The 12,168-nt window shown below is 38.4% G+C and overlaps 1 protein-coding gene across 1 annotated transcript in view; it reads left to right on the top strand.

Annotated features, from left to right (window-relative positions):
• Positions 1-12,168, top strand: part of PCYT1A (phosphate cytidylyltransferase 1A, choline) — a 44,315-nt gene that overhangs the window by 1,542 nt on the left and 30,605 nt on the right. The gene's annotated exons all lie outside the window — the stretch shown is intronic.

The raw sequence follows: 12,168 nt of genomic DNA, 5'->3' as shown, positions 1-12,168 counted from the left end.
GATCTGGGAAGGTCAACAATTTTGACTAGAATGCCACAGTGGAGAAGCTTTACTGTTTTTAGCTATCCAGTTCAATGATTTGTGCACTGGAGGCCAAGGTTGGCATACTGGGAATGTTACCATGCTGTGGATAATTCAAATGATGTTTTAGCTCTGGTTTTATTTCCTACCGATTCCCTTTCATGAGGGCTGTTAGTGATGCAGATGAAATGAACTAAAGTGAGTTTCACTACTTCCTCCTCTTTTACAGCCCTTTGTAGAAGGTGCTACTTACTGTGTCACCCAGTGTTTTAAAAAATATATCTAATAGAAGAAGCTTGAGGCAATTTCAACTTACCAGACACTGTATTTATCTGATAACCTAATAGTCACCCCACCCTCTACGCACACATACATTTTGTGATAGGGGAAGAGAGTTCAGAAAGATTCTTGAATGGGAATGAGTTGGAAATAGTGAGGGATAGCCTTTGTTTAGCTAAAAAATTGCTTTTTCTAGAACATTAGATGTTTACTTGGCTTACATTCAACATAACTAAAAGGAACTACTCAAGAATTTGTTCCTAGAACAGAATATAATGCTTAAAGGTAACTCACCCCAGAAGGGAAGACATTTACACTTGGGGACTGCAGCACTGCCTCTGGGGTCATTTGTGTCTGCTGAATGAGATGATTCTTTCTGACTTACCCTGCTTTGCAAACTTCCTTTGAAAACCAGTATAATGGCCTGATTGATAAAGAAGGAACTTTTATTCCTTCCTCAGCTTATGATTTCTTCTCCCATAAACAGGTGAGGTTTTATTTTTCTTGGGGAATCTCCTCTTTGGATATGTGATCCCTTAAGGAGAATGATCTAGTCAGATAGAGCCTTGGATTCAGAAGTCCCTGGTTACTTTATCTGATGTTAACACTGACTTACTCTGTGTCTCTGGGAAGAATTATTGCTTTCTCTTGCTTTAGATTTTCTATGGCAGAGATAACTGTTCTTCTGGTTAAATGGCCCTTTAAGAATCTGAAATATATGCATACTCACCAAATTTAGTGTACAATCTCATGGAGTTTGTAAACCACCTGACCTCATTCATGACTGTCCTGTGGGAGCTGAATAACCTCTTCATGTTATAAACTCTCATGAGGATTAATTTATGAAATATTCATAGAAAAAGCAAGCATAATAATTTGCTATTATTTTTAATGATGGTTAAGGACAGAATATCTAGTTATAATTGTAATTTTCTTATGCTTTTCTTTCCAAGTATTTGTGTAACTCTCATCTGAAACCAGATCTTCTGGCTTTTCTACTAATAGAGGTAATTCCTCCTACTGAATCAAACAGAAATAGGTCTGTCTTACACTAACGTTTGTGTTACCCTAAAATAGATTGGAAAGAATAAATTTTTCTAAAAGTCATGATTTGGGGGGAATTTTTTCTGTTAGAGAAACCCTGAAATCAGAGTACTTCCCAATCATCACTGAACTGTGAGAGTTCCTTTTTACTCAACATTGTGGCTGCTTCTACATCTTTTACCTATGTTATCAGTACATAAGTCACATTAGAAAACAATAGGCAGAAATAGAGACACAGATGTAGAGAACAAACGTATGGACTTCCACCAAGGGGGGTAAAGGGGGGGCTGGGATGAATTGGGAGATTGGGATTGACATATATATACACTAATATGTATAAAATAGATAACTAATGAGAACCTACTGTATAGCACAGGGAGCTCTACTTCACTTCTCTGTACAGTAGAAACTAACACAGCATTGTAAAACAGCTATACCCCAATTAAAAGACAAAAAAAGAAAGAAAAGAAAACAATAGGAAGGAGAGTGTAAGAGCAGGGCTCAGCCCTCCTGCTTATATACCCAGAGGGTAACTTCTAGCACTTTCTCTTTCCTAAGCATAAACCTTTCTGTTTCTAGTCCTGAAGTTCCCTTTTCACAATATTCCTGTCAAATGGGTACCTGGACACGTGTATGAAGTATGATTTGTTTTGTCAATTGTTTATGAATGATTTGTGGCAAAATTTAAATTCTAACTCCCTTCCTCTATAATTCAGTCAGTAAATTTAGGGAATATACATTTTTACATACGTTATTTTGCAGTATATGCCAGGGCACCATTCCAGAAGAAAAAAAAAAGAGTGAGTCTCTAGTATATATTTGGCACTGTGTTTGGTTCGTTTACATACATTATCTCATTAATATAAATAATTGTATTGACTGTGTTTTACTGTTTGCAAACCAGATAAGTAGATAGATATATAGCAGGGTTGTGTTTTGGTTTTTTGTTTGTTTGTTGTCTTTTTTCTCCCTTTGTTTTGGTAACTCTCTTGTTGAAAGTTACGTTAGTTTGAAGTTTTCTATGTTTGGACTAGAATGATTGGCAGCGGAACCCATGGATCTGCTAGGCTGTTATATATCACATTCACAACTATTTGCAAACCAGTTTGAAGTGAGGGCTGCTAAAAATGATGACTTATAGGGCTTCCTTGGTGGCACAGTGGTTGGGAGTCCGCCTGCCGATGCAGGGGACACGGGTTCGTGCCCCGTTCCGGGAAGATCCCACATGCCGCAGAGCAGCTGGGCCCATGAGCCTGCGCGTCCGGAGCCTGTGCTCCGCAGCAGGAGAGGCCGCAACAGTGAGAGGCCTGCGTACCGCTAAAAAAAAAAAAAAAAAAAAAAAAAATTATAGTCTTTGCTTTATATTAGAGAACAAAATGAGTGTATGGCACTTAACAGAAAACGGTAGTTTTTTTATCTACGTAGAATTACCTCAGATGTGATTTACGTTTATTTGTTTATTTTTTGGCCCCTAGGTCTTAATCTTTTTTGTGCCGTGGACCTCTTTGTCAGTATGGTGAAACCTTGTTGACTCCTTTTTTGGGATAATGTTTTTATTGCAAAAAAATACATAGAATTATAAAGGAAACAAATTGTGTTGAAATATAGTTATAAAAATATTTTTAAAATGTGTGATATAGCACATGTAGTTTTTATTAACATAGTAAATAAAGTTTACTGTCTATCAGTGGGTCTAATAGCTATGATAATTTTTAAATGATCGTGTGTTTAAACAGTATTTCAAGATATTTGTAATGAGTGTGATATTATATGAAAATATCTATGATTTCTATTGGTGACAAAGTCTGTTCTACTAAGTGTACTATTACTATTGTGGCTTATGTTCATAATTGAAGGAATGCTGAATTTGCCAGAGGCTAGTGAAAATAAAGATATAATTTTTTTGGTCCAAATCCAAGACTCCCTGAATCTGTCGTAGACCCTGCCTTAGAGATATAAGTTCCATAACCCACTCTAGGAAGAGCAAAATCTAAACACAGGGTTTACTCACTGATTCTTCTAGTAGAATAGTGGCAGAGCAAAATCATTCAACTGTAAGAGATATTACAAGTGTCCCTTGTGGTTTTTAGGATAATCTCTTTCCTGAAATATCCTACTGTGTGGTCAGGCCCAAGAAGAAACTTTATTTTGGTCCAGGACTAACCCAGGGTCTGGCACAGAGTAAGTGCCCACTCAGTGTTTGTTGAATAAGGGTTTCTCTGGAGATATTAGAGGGAAGAGATCAAGTTCAGAGCTAAGATCTTAGATGTGGCAATTTACAGGTCCCAAATATTGAGGAATAACATTGAGCTCTGATTTAAAACTAATCATCTGTGCAGATCATGTTGTGAAAACACTTTTACATTTAGAACTTCCCAAATCAGGCATTCTTTTGACTTATTCTATACAGTGTGGTGATATATACAGGTTAGTGACATAAACTGTAGAAATCCTGTATCAGAAAGTTATGGTACAGTTTCTTGAAATAATTCTATTCCTAGCGCTGTCCTCCACTTTGGAACTGTTTGCATAATCTAGGCAGAATTCACTACCAAATTATTGATAAAACTGATCCTGTTTTCATCTAGAATAGAGTTGGCAAACTTTTTAGGTAAAGGGCCAGATAGTAAATATTCAGCTTTGCAGGTCATACAGTCTCTGTTGCAACTACTCAACTCTGCAGTTGTAGCACAAAAGTGTCCATAGACCACTTTTCATTCATTCATCACTGAATGAGCGTGGCTGTGTTCCAGTAAAACCTTAATTACAAAAACAGGCAGTGGGCCATATTTGGCTTGTGAGCTGCTCTAGGAGTTCTGCTGGTTCTTGAATCCAGTCCCTCCTCCCCACTATGGGTTAGACATATCCTCCCTCAAGCTTCAAAGGTCTTTACACAAGGGGTGATGTGACTGCACTGTTATCTGTGGGAAGGCCTGATTGTACAGCAGATGACATGATTAATGCCAACAGTATTTGATTCACTTTAACCTAGGAGTTCACAGAGCTTGCCTCTTAGAGCACTACTTTATTAAGCTCCACAAAGGTAGAAGCCGATAAAGATCCCAAGTACAAAGTATGCTTGCTTACTCAGCTTTGGAACTGGACATTGGTATGCCAGTAGAAAATTACTGAGCGTAGGGTTTTACTGAGGAAGATAATTGTAGGCCCAGAGACAGGGGAAGCAGGAATAGAATGCAAAGGAAAAATTCATGTTTCCTCTTTTCACAGATAGTTCCCTGTAGTAATCAGTCAAATTTGAATTAGTTTTAAGAGTATACATTATTGCAACTTCTACTATTTAGGTTGTTGCATAGCTTAGGAAGCAGAGTCTACCTCCTCTTTCACCCTGGGGTGCTTACTAAATCTACTGACAATAAGGAAGTAGAATAGAGAGGATTGGGTGGGAGTTTCTAAAACTGCACTTGTTGGAGACCTTCATCTTTAAAACAGAAGCATATGCATACCAGCGCCCAGATTTTGTCTCCTTCAAGATATTCACGTTGGAAAGAAACTTGATTAGTTTTATCCTCAGTATCTCCTCCCTGCCACCCCTCCCTGCTGACACACATTTCTACTTCTGTGTACTTCCTTAATAGCAAAGTTAATCCATCCAAGCAGGTATCTATTGGAACATTAAAGAACAAGGCAAGCAGTGTATGCTGGGAGGTTAGTCAGCAGAAATGGAGCCAGATTTTGTGAATCTGGGTAAAAATCACAGGAACAGATACCACATTCTGTATCTTGAAAGCAATTTGGAGACATTAAGGCACTTAATAGGCAGGGTTGGGTTATGGTAGTGATGGTGGTGGTGTGGGTATTTATGTCCATATTTAGAATCTGTGCTTGAATGGAGAATTTGACTAAGATAAGGTGACTTATCTCGGGACTGAATATGTAGCAGTGTTGGAAAGATCAGGCCTTACAAGTGCTGCATTCTGGCTGCCAGCTCCCTTCTTCTCTTTTGTTATAGCTTCTTTTGACAGAAACTTGGGGAGGATAAACTGCTAAGGAAATAGGAAGTTTTGGCCCACCCTAATGGGCTCATAAGTGAGGCTGTGTATTCTATCTCCAACTGCTTTCATTTTGACTCATCCCAGCTTAATTAATGTGGGTGCTGTGGCTGGAAGCCAGGCTCCACCTGCAAATCATTGGGCAATCTCCTGCTCCCCAGCCCCATTTTGATCTTGTACTGTATTGGCTCTGAGGAGGTGTCATCTTTTCCCAACCCTATTACCCACTGGACAAACAGATATTAAGGCAGCCTGTGTTGGTGTGTGTGTGTGTGTGTGTTCCCTCTGGAATGTAGATATTTAAAGTCTCCTTTTCCAGCGTCATCACTCACTTTTACTTGACTAGTATTGGTTGGTTGCAAATGGGCAGTTATCATAAATGGAGAGTTGGGAAGTATTGTTCCTCATTGTTGGAGGTATTCAGTGGTTACTGGGCAATTGTGAGTATTGTAAAGGTGGTGTGATTTTAGATCAAGCTAAGTCTCAGTGTAATGAACTAAAAAGCCAACATATATTTGCAACCCTCAGTATGCCCTCATCCTCCCACATACCTTTTCTCAGTAGCAAATTTGATGTGTCCTAGCAGACATCTATTGGAACTTTAGGGAAGCTGGGGGTAATTTTTTTCATCAGTTTAGGCACTAATTATTAAATTTTTATATATACTTTCATAGTGTATAAGGTAGTAGATGTGAGGAACATGGGGGTGGTCTAAGAGAGCCAGTGAAAAATGAAAAACTTGAGAGACCTATAAAGTCAAAGTTTAAAAATTAGTAATAGTTCTAGAGGAAAGGTGTGAGGGTTAATCTCTTTATAATTTCTGAATTCTTTTAGGGTCACTATTATGGAATGACTGTGATCTTGGTGTTTTCCATCTCCTAAGAAAGTGGAGAAGATATAGAAGTGTTTTGCATTATAAAACAAAAAGTATTAGATGTGTTTGTTCTAAATCCAGAGGATCTTAAAACTTCAGTTTGAGTCTGATGTGTAATGTTCAGTTTAAAATATAGTATAAGGGGCTTCCCTGGTGGCACAGTGGTTAAGAATCCGCCTGCTGATGCAGGGGATACGGGTTCGAGCCCTGGTCCGGGAAGACCCAACATGTCATGGAGCAGCTAAGCCCGAGCACCACAACTACTGAGCCTGCATGCCACAGCTACTGAAGCCCACACGCCTAGAGCCTGTGCTCCGCAACAAAGAGAAGCCACCGCAAAGAGAAGCCCGCGCACCGCATCAAAGAGAAAGCCCACGCACAGCAACGAAGACCCAACACAGCCAATAAATAAATAAATAAAATTTAAAAAAGAGTATAGTATAAAATACAATATATGACACAAAAGTCATCTTTGGAAAATAGAAGAACTGTAAGCAGATAAGAAAAAATACTTTTGACAGGATGAGAGCTTTGTTTTGCCATCTTTGATACACTTATAAATTGACAAGTACTTGACCTCTTTCCATCAAAACAAAATACTAACGTAAGTAGTGCTTTTCAAAATTTCAAAGGAGTTTTTCCACTTATTACATTTATTCAAATAGTTATTGAGCACCTACTTTGTGCTAGGGCTCATTGCCAAGTATTGAATGCATTAATTATGATTTTGTGGTTCTAAGTGATAAAAACCAAGCTTAACTGAGCTTAAGCAAAAAGGGGGATGTATTGGTTGACACAATTAGGCAGTTCAGGATCTGGCTTCTCTCCATCATCAGCATTGCTTTCTCTGTGTGACTATTTTGAGAAAGACTCTCTTCCTGGTTATAGGATGACCACTAGATTGTTATAGGATGGTTCCTAGAGTCAGGTCTCCAGGCTTGAACTCACAAAGAAAGAAGTGATAATCTTTGTCCAAGAATTCCTATCTGGTGAGTCCTGAGATTCACTCTGATTGGACTATCTTAGGTCACCAATCACTGCCCTTCCCACCTCCCTCCTCCCCCAGTCTGTGGCCTGAGAGAGTGATGTGCTGATTGGTTCAGGTTAGGCACGTGGCATCTGACGGTATGGCTAAGGGTGAAGATCACACAGACCGAATGATACTGAGTCTCCGAATGAAAATGGGCTCTACTCAGAGCAGGAGAATTGAACGGTGGAAAGAAGCAACATCAGGGAGTTTGTTTTCTAATCTCTCATTTGCACTCACTATAACTTAGAGTTAAGGTACTAGGTGGAGCTAGATTTTTTTTTTTTTTTTTTTTTTGTCCAGGCTGAGAGGCTTGTGGGATCTTAGTTCCCCGACCAGGGATTGAACCCATGCCCCCTGCAGTGGAAGCGTGAGTCCTAACCACTGGACTGCCAGGGAATTCCCTGGGAGGAGCTAGAATGAAGTCCCCGTTTATATGATATGATTCCTGGTCTATTGCACCCTCTACTCTTCTACTCTGGCCCAAACCAAAATAAGCCCCTTGGAATTCCTAAGTAGTCTGTCAGCGATATGCCCAGTGAGAAAGAGCCCAGTCTTTGTGAAAGATGAAATTAAATTCCTGTTTGGCACAGTGTAGTGCATGACCAGAGAGCAGTAAGTGGTTTTGTTTAAATTCATGTATGACCATTTTATATACTAGGCAGCACATAATAAGTAAATAAATACTAGGCAGTGTTGTTGTTAAGTACACAGATCCTAGAGCCAGAATGCCTTGGTTCAAATCCTGGTTTTGCCCTGTCCTAGGTGTGTGACCTCAGTCAAGTCATTTAACCCAGCTGTGCCTCAGTTTCCTCATCTGCAAAATAGAGCAAATAATATTATCTACCGCATAAGACTGTTGTGAGAATTAAGTTATTTAATATATGCAAAAGGTTTATAACTTTCTGGCACAAAGGAAGTACTCTGTAAGTGTTAGCTATAATTTTTATCATCACTATTATCATAATCTTTGGGACTGTGATAGAGAAATGTGGATTATGTGATAGTACAATGAAATGGATTTACATCTGATTGAATACCCTAATCATTAAGAATTCTAAATATATTTTTCTATCCTGTTTTCTAAAGATAAACTCTCCTGTGTTTTATATTGTACTAACCTAGAGTATTAAGAGTGGATCTCAATGAGGAGAGAGGGGTCCAGTGGTATGTCACATTGGTGTATGGTGACATATATCTATCCTGATCAATACTTTCAGCACTAACATGGATGGAAACATAAAAAACATGCTTTTCAAGTTTATAGGTTACATAACATTGTGAATGCTAGTGTGATAGATGGCAGTCATGATTTGAAATTATTTTAAGATTAGAACAAACAAAAAGATCAACCATGATGGACTTTACAGGATTATGACTAATAAAATGAATGAAGGTATTTCTACACAGCCTCTCCTTGAATGTCCTGGTATGCCAAAATGAAATGCCCCCGAGGTAACTCAGCCCCTTTTCAGATAACTCTTCGTTCCTAAGAAGGTTTTTATTATGTTAAAGTTTGTGTCTCTGCATCTTCCAACAAGTGATTCATTTTCTATTATCTGGACTTTCACAGAATAAGTGTCTGCCCCATCCAACATAACAGGCATTCAAATATTTAGAGATAGTTATTAGGTACCTTCTTGTATAGTACAGTGTCGCATTTTGTTGTATACCACAGTAGTTAAGGGTGTGTAGTCTGCAGCCAGGCTGACTGAATTTGATTCCTAGCTTCGCCACTTACTAGCTGTGTGATCTTATTTTCTGTGCCTCAGTTTCAATAGTGATAAAAATAATACGTCTATGTCAAAGGGTTGTGAATGTTAAGAGAGTTTTTTGTGTTTTTAAAATTTATTTAATTTATTTATTTTTGGCTTCATTGGGTCTTCATTGCCATGCGCGGGCTTTCTCTAGTTACGGTGAGCGGGGGCTACTCTTCGTTGCGGTGCGCGGGCTTCTCATTGCAGCGGCTTCTCTTGTTGCGGAGCACAGGCTCTAGGTGCACGGGCTTCAGTAGTTGTGGCATGCGGGCTCAGTAGTTGTGGCTTCCGGGCTCTAGAGCGCAGGCTCAGTAGTTGTGGCGCACGGGCTTAGTTGCTCCGTGGCATGTGGGATCTTGCCGAACCAGGGCTCGAACCCATGTCCCCTGCATTGGCAGGCAGATTCTTAACCACTGCACCACCAGGGAAGCCCCAAGAGTTTTAATATTTTTAAAGTTTTTAGACATACAGGTGTTATATAAATGCTGACAGTAGTAGTAGTAGTAGTAGTAGTAGTAGTAGTAGTAGTAGTAGTAGTAGTAGTAGTAGTAGTAGTAGTAGTAATAGTGGTGTTTCTTCATCATAGCTGAACATCAGACTTTAGAAGAGTTCTTGCTACAATCGTAATTTTTTTTTGAATTAGTGTCTGTTGGGCAAGGATGTTCAATTGTTAAATTATTTTTAAAAAGATTTGTTTATTATTTATTTATTTTACTTTTGGCTGCGTCGGGTCTTAGTTGCGGCTTGCGGAATCTTCGTTGAGGCAGGCGGGATCTGCGGTGCGCCGGCTTCACTCTAGTTGTGGCGTGCGGGTTTTCTCTTCTCTGGTTGTGGCGCGCAGGCTCCAGAGCGAGTGGGCTCTGTACTTTGCAGCACACAGGCTCTCTAGTTGAGGCACAGGAGCTCGTTGTGACGCGCTGTATTGGAAGGCGGATTCTTCACCACTGGACCAGCAGGGAAGTTCCACAGCAGTGATTCTCAAATGGGGTAAGGATAAGATGGGGAGATGGAGCATACTTCATGTTTTATCATACTTTTACATTAAAAGTACATTTTTTATAGTAGTAATCATGGGTGAAAACTTGACAAAATCTTCTTGGCTATAGGGGATACACGGAAGATAGACTTTAAGGCAGATGATGGCAACTACTACTACTATGAAATAATAATAGTAGCTAATGTTTACAAGCACATACTGTGTGCCAGACTCTGAGCTAAGTAAGGCTTTACATGGATTATTCCATTTAAACCACATTTGTTAGATGATGAAACTAAGACTTGGAGAGATAAAGGAATTTGTCCAAAATTTCATGGCTACTTAGTGGTAGAAATGGGATTCATATTTAGGTAATATGATTTAGGGGCTGACCTCTATTTAATCACTACAGTATGCTAACGGAGTGAGGTTAAAGATTTTTACTTTTCTCAAAATGGAGCATGGATAAAAAATATTGAGAAACACTGCCTTAGACATTTGGTTAGAGGTATTTATATAAGACAGAAGGAGAGATTTTGTTGAAGAATGTATGTACTCAACTGAAATTCAGGTAAAATATGTTAGTATTACTATTATTTACCAATGGGCTTTGCAATGTGTCAGTACTAATACTAATGGTTGACTTGATTCTTTGTTCATGAATTTTACATTAGCTTTAAATAGGTAGTCAGATACCTCCTTTCTCCTCCCTTGAGTTCTCATTGTGATATTTTATATTTTTTGTATGAATTTTTTTAATCTAGATCCAGTGTCACAATATCTAGTGACTCCAGATATCAATTTGACTTTAAAATATCTTTAAAACCACAAGGGCAGTATTTAGCACCTTTGCTTCTTTCTAGTATGATGATATCTACCATGTATTTGGCTGGTTAAGTTGAATTATGCAAGATGGTTCAGTACTTCAAGAATTAAACAGTTAAAAAGCAAAGTAGAATTTATGTTATGTATATTTTACCACAATGTAAACAAAACAAAAAAGCAAAGCAAAGTCAGAGTAGGGAGGGAGAGATGGATTATAAAGTGGTATGAGGAAACTTGAGAGTGAGGGATATGTTTTTTAATTTTGATGATTTCACAGGTATATAATGTTAACACTCATTAAATTATACACTTTTAAATATATGGTTTATTGTATGTTAATTATAGTTCATTCAGTAGAGCTGTAAAAATATTATAGCACATAATCCCCCCCACACACCGACACACATACAGAGCAAAGACTTCTGAGAAGTTCCTATAAACATGTCTTTGGATGTGTTAAGTATTTTTCTATTAAACTTTAAGGAATTTTAACTTGAAGTCATGGAAAGTAACTGGTGAGAATATGACATGACATTTATTCCCTTTTTATTTTGGCATCCTTAAAACTCTATTTTGTATCATGAATGAAAAGTACAGGTGACTTAAGCACCACCTATTTGTAATGTCAGAAGAGAGATGAGCAGAGAATTAATTCTTTTTTGCTTACGTTGAAAGCTTATCAGGAAATCCTAGCAAAACTTTTCCAGTAGGAAAGATCTGTACAGCTGACAAATCAGGCAGCTTTGGAATCAGGCCAATAGCCATGTCAGTTCTATTTGATTGGTGCTGGGACCTTGTTTACCTTTAAGTGACTGTGACCTTTTATTCCACTGTTCAGGTAGGCTGGTCTGACTTAAGTTTACAAAAACTTCAGGAACCCATGCCGTGGAAAAAATGTTCTTGATTGAGGGAAGCAGCAGTAATGATGAGACAGCTTCTTTAAAAAATCTGTGAATTTCTGGGAGACAGTATTCTGGCTTTCTCATTTACTAGCTGTGTGATCTCTGGATAGGTTGCTTAACCTCCCTGAACCTTAGTTTTCTCACTTGTAAATTGGGACTAAAAATACCTGCTTCTCAGGTTATATGGGTTAAATGAGAATAATGTATATAAAGTACCTAGCACAGTGCCTGGCACTGGTAATATTGAAAAAAAAAGTCATTATTATGAATTTGCTGTTATTATCTTACTTTCTTCCAACACATTTAGATTCCTCAAACATACTTCTTGGAATATATGTATCATCTACACTGATTCAAAGATTTAGGAAGGAGAGGAAATCTGTTTCTGGAGACCCCAAAAGACAACCTTAGATGAGGGCCTATCTGTGTAGAAAATGTTTATTGAACTATTTT

Source organism: Leucopleurus acutus (assembly GCF_964270905.1).
Source record: "Leucopleurus acutus genome assembly, chromosome: 5".
NCBI lineage: Eukaryota > Metazoa > Chordata > Mammalia > Artiodactyla > Delphinidae > Leucopleurus > Leucopleurus acutus.
This window is presented reverse-complemented; position numbering and strand designations above follow the sequence as displayed.